Below are 5,008 nucleotides of genomic sequence, written 5' to 3'. Positions count from 1 at the left end.
GTAGCTGTCTGGCGTTGCAAGCTTCCAGAGGGCTATGGCCACTCGCTTCTGGACAGTCAGGGCTGCTCGCATCCGGGTGTCATTGCGCTTCAGGGCAGGGGACAGCAACTCACAAAGTTCAAGGAAAGTTCCCTTCCGCATGCGGAAGTTTCGCAGCCACTGTGATTCATCCCAGACCTGCAGCACTATGCGGTCCCACCACTCAGTGCTTGTTTCCCGTGCCCAGAATCGCCGTTTCACAGCATCAACATGACCCATTGCCACCGTGATGTCCTCGGCGCTGGGTCCCCTGCTTTCTGAGAGGTCTGTGCTACTCTCAGACTTCAGGCCATCACCGCGTTGACGTAGCCTCCTCGCCTGACTTTTCTGCATCTGCCTCAGGGCAACCTGTATGATAAGCTGCGAGGCGTTGAGAGCGGCCACAACTGCAGCGATGGTTGCAGCGGGCTCCATGCTCACAGTGCTGTGGCGTCCGCGCTGTCAATGACTGGAAAAGTGCGCGAAATGATTTCCCGCCGGCGCTTTCAGGGAGGGAGGGAGGGCGGGAGTGATGGACGGATGACGACAGTTACCCAAAAGCACCCTGGCCCCTTTTTTTTTTACCCAGAAGGCATTTGCGGCTCCACCCAGAATTCCAATGGGCGGCGGGGACTCCGGGAACTGTGGGATAGCTGCCCTCAGTGCACCGCTTCCAATGTCGACGCTTTCCCCGTTAGTGTGGACTCACAAAGTCGAATTACTGTCCTTAGTGTGGACACACACGTTCGACTTTGCAATATCGATTCCAAAAATTCGATTTAAGTAAAATCGAACTACTCTCGTAGTGTAGACAAGGCCTTAGGCAGACTGAGATGGGGTTGCTCCAAGTTACATCACCCTGTGGGGGGCTCCTATGGCTTGTGGTGCAAGCCAGTCTGGTGGTAGCAGATGCACTATGGCCCCATTCCTTCATCCCTGGCTCCACCTCTCCCATCCCTGTCCCTACCCAGAACACAGCCTCTATGCAGGCCAGGTCTACACTAGAAACGTACATTGGTATATAACTACGTCGCTCGGGGGGGGTGAAAAATCGGTGCAGCTGCAACATTTTAAGTGTAGACCTGCCCTGAGACTTGCAGATGAGGAGCAGCTTCCTGGAACACGTGCACTGAGGGTAGTCTCTCCTGGCCCTTTGTGAGCCGTTTGCATCACTCATACACCAACATACTGGGGCCAGAGCTAGGCAGCAGCATCCTTCTCTCTGCCTCTGGTCTGTTAAGTGTGTTGCATATTCATGGTGTGATGAAAATAGCTCAAGGGTCCATTTGATTTTGTTCCCTGTTTGAAGGTTCATTTGATTTCTCTGAAGCTTTTGTTGGGTTTCATCTGAGGTTTTGTTGCTACCATGTAACCGACAGGCACAAGGGCTTTGTTAAACAAAAACACAACAAAGTCATGAACCCGCCAGCTCAAAAATCCCCGGTCTAATTCTTATTCGTATGGCCTATTTTGCTGCAACTTGCTCAGGTTTCCATTGATTCAGGAGGGCTAAGGTCATTGAACATAGCTCAGCCTAGTTAATAGATCCAGAATGTATTTCTGAGCTTTGTCACTGGGTATGTAAATAAATGTGTACGGATGCCCTCTAGTTGTTTTTTAACTCAGTTTTAAACTGTCCTTTCCAGATTAACCTCAATTGCCTATTAGGTTAATTACTAAACATTGACAAGGGTCTTGCTCTGACTGCCCACTCCATCCACCATGAAACACTGTACTTAAAACTGCCAAAAGGAAATACAAAAGCAGTTAGTCTTTGGAACTCATTGCCACAAGAGCATAACAGAATTCAAAAACAGATTAGATATTTATCTAGATCGTGAGAACTTTCAAAGTGACAACTGCAAGGACTATAAAACAGGAGTCTGGGATGGAGATAAACCCTCCAGCTTTAGGGCATAAAATGACCTCTAACTATGGTGGTCAGGAAGGAACTTCCCATGCGGCCTCTTTCCTCTGAAGCAGCTGGTGCTGGCCACTCTCAGTATCTGGGATGCTGGCGTAGATGGACCACTGGTCTGTTACAGTTTAGTAGTTCCTCTGGCCCAGATACTCAAAGGTATTTAGGCATCAGAGATGCTTTGCCCCATGGACTCAGATGGGAGAACGTGGAATGCAGGATCAGACCCTAAAGGTAGTACATTTTAATTTAAGGTGGCCTTTTCAAAAGCGCTCTGCAGTGGCCTCGCTCTGCTCCCTTTGAAATCTCTGGTAAAGCGGCCATTGACTGCAATGAGGGCAGAGTTAAGCCAGCGCAAAGTTAAGCCAAGTGCTTTCGAAAAGGCCACTTTTAAGCCACTCGCAGCTCACAGCACAACCATCTCACTTCCTTTTGGAAAAATCCAATGGCATTTCATAGGAAATTATCACTTTCCTATAGATTTTTTGGATCATCCTATAGAATATGATAGGAAATCCCATCCCTGCTATAGAATTCTATAGGGTGGTTCTCTATTAAGTTCTGTAGGGTTTTAGATTAATGTCTGTAGAATCCTATCAATGTAATCTCCATTAAATTCCATAGGACTCTTCCATGAGGGTGAAAACAGTCAGCAAATGGTTTGCTCAGAGAAGACAACAGCTTTTATTCCGCTTTTTTCATTTTTACTAAGCCCTAAACAATTTATTATTAATTGTTGTTATTCATATGGTGCCATAAACATATATACGGCACATTGTAAAACAAATAAACTATACAGAATCTGACCCCAAAAGCTTACAGATATAAAAGATAACGGCATGAAAACAACCAGGACAATTTTTTTTTCCGCACTGTGTTTTCTTGTTTATATTTTTCCCCACTTTGAAGTCACACTATGAAATCTGCATTTGTAGCATGAGGACCGCTTGCCAACTTGTTTTTTATTTGATCTAATGCTTTGAAAAAGCTCTTTATTGTAGAAGGGTCACAAGACAAACCACTAGGCAACAGAAATGAGACCTAGAGTATTTGAAACCATTAAAACACTATAAAGAGTAACTGCACACTCCGATGAAAGCTTATGCCCAAATAAATTTGTTAGTCTCTAAGGTGCCACAAGTACTCCTCACTCTTCTTTCTGCAATCCATCTCCTCCCCTTATTCCATACTTTTGGTGTATGCTATTATAAATATTTGGTGCACTGATGCTTGGAGACCCTAATCAAGATTGCAGCCCCATTGTGCTTGGAGCTGTACAAACACATAGCGAGAGACAATCCTTTCCCTGAAAAGTTTATAATCTTGAAAAAACTAGATTGGGGAAGGAAGGAAAACACAGGCACAGAGACCAGAAGGAGTACCAGCAATTCAGTGGCAAAACTCAGGTTTCACTCTACTGCAGTTCCACTCCAGTACCCAGTATCCACTAGAATCTTCTAGACCACGCTGCCTCTCCCAAATCCATCATCCTGCTGACTGATCCACACGGGTTTGCCAGTGCATCTGCATGGAGCCCTACTGAAGTTAGGATCAGGCCTTTGATGGTAAAATTTTTAAAGATCTGTCTTTTGTGCTTCTCCTGGGAAATGCCTGGTGCACTTATACCACTCTACAGCAGTGTTTCCCAAACTTGGGACGCCGCTTGTGCAGGCAAAGTCCCTGACGGGCCGGGCTGGTTTGTCTACCTGCCGCGTCCGCAGGTCCGGCCGATCGCAGCTCCCAGTGACCGGCGGCCGCGGTTCGCTGCTCCAGGCCAATGGGAGCTGCTGGAAGCGGCGGCCAGTATGTCCCTCAGCCTGTGCCGCTTCCCGCAGCCCCCATTGGCCTGGAGTTGCGAACCACAGCCAGGAGCGCTGCCTGCTTTTCTGCTGTCCTAGGCGGCGGAAGGTCCCGCCCCGAAATGCCGCCCCCACACAGAGGCGGTGGAAGTTCCCGCCACCAAAATACTGCCACGGTCGCCGCCCCCCAAATTGTAGCGCCCTAGGCGACCACCTACGTCACCTAATGGGTTGCGCCGGCCCTGACCACGGCCACTGGGAGCCGTGATCTGCCGAACCTGTGGATACGGCAGGTAAAAAAACCGGCCCGGCCCACCAGGGGCTTTCCCTACACAAGCGGCGTCCCAAGTTTGGGAAACACTGCTCTACAGAATCTCACAATGTTGTGATACCTGGTATTTTTCGTAAAGACCCGGATCCCAAAGTCATGTTATTACGTGAGCATCCCAGCTTCCATTTTTTAAATAAAGTAAGCTTCTAGCCCTCATGGTTCCTAAGAAAGCTTGAAAATATAAATCCTAATGGCTCAAAAACCCAAAGGCAAATAAAAAGAAAACACCATTTACTGTTTGTTAATATCTCCTGATTTTTAAGCCAATCTCATGACTTTGGGGAGCCTAACTCATGATTTTTGAATACTTGGGGTTGGCAATACTATAATAATAAAAATGGTCACCCTACATAAACATGACTAGTGATAATTTAATCTGTGGGGTTGGTTATTATAACAGCAGGGGAACGGGACAGCAGGTTGGGAAACAATGATTGTTCGAGCCCAGAGGTTTTGTGTGTTCCTGTATTTCACTGCCGGCGTACACAGACACCTAGACACTTTGGCAAGTGCTTTACAACTTCCTAAGAGAGAGAAATGGCTAGCGGCAGGGTACATATGGCGACAGATGGCTAAAATGATGGATGGAAGGGTGGATAAACAGACTGGGATTATAGGGGCGGAGGCAAACTGGTGGGGTGAAGGCTCACGCTCAGCCGGGGCAGCCCCACTGGAACCAGCCCCACTCACGCCAGGGCTATTAGGTGTTAGCCTGAGCAGGCCCTGGAGGTGCTGGGTTGGGGACGACTCTGCCGCAGTGAGTGCACTGTGGGGAGGCTTTGGGGGGTGCCATGAGAGGGTGACTGCCCTGTATGTGGGTGCTAAGGTGACAGTGGCCTGAATGGGGACTGTGGGGGTGCATGCATTGTGGGGAGGATATGGGGTGAGTAAATGGGGGGAGCTATGTGAGGGGGGCTGCCCTGTAGATGGGTATTAAGGTGA

Source organism: Trachemys scripta, chromosome 22 (assembly GCF_013100865.1).
Source record: "Trachemys scripta elegans isolate TJP31775 chromosome 22, CAS_Tse_1.0, whole genome shotgun sequence".
Lineage (NCBI taxonomy): Eukaryota > Metazoa > Chordata > Testudines > Emydidae > Trachemys > Trachemys scripta.
This window is presented reverse-complemented; position numbering follows the sequence as displayed.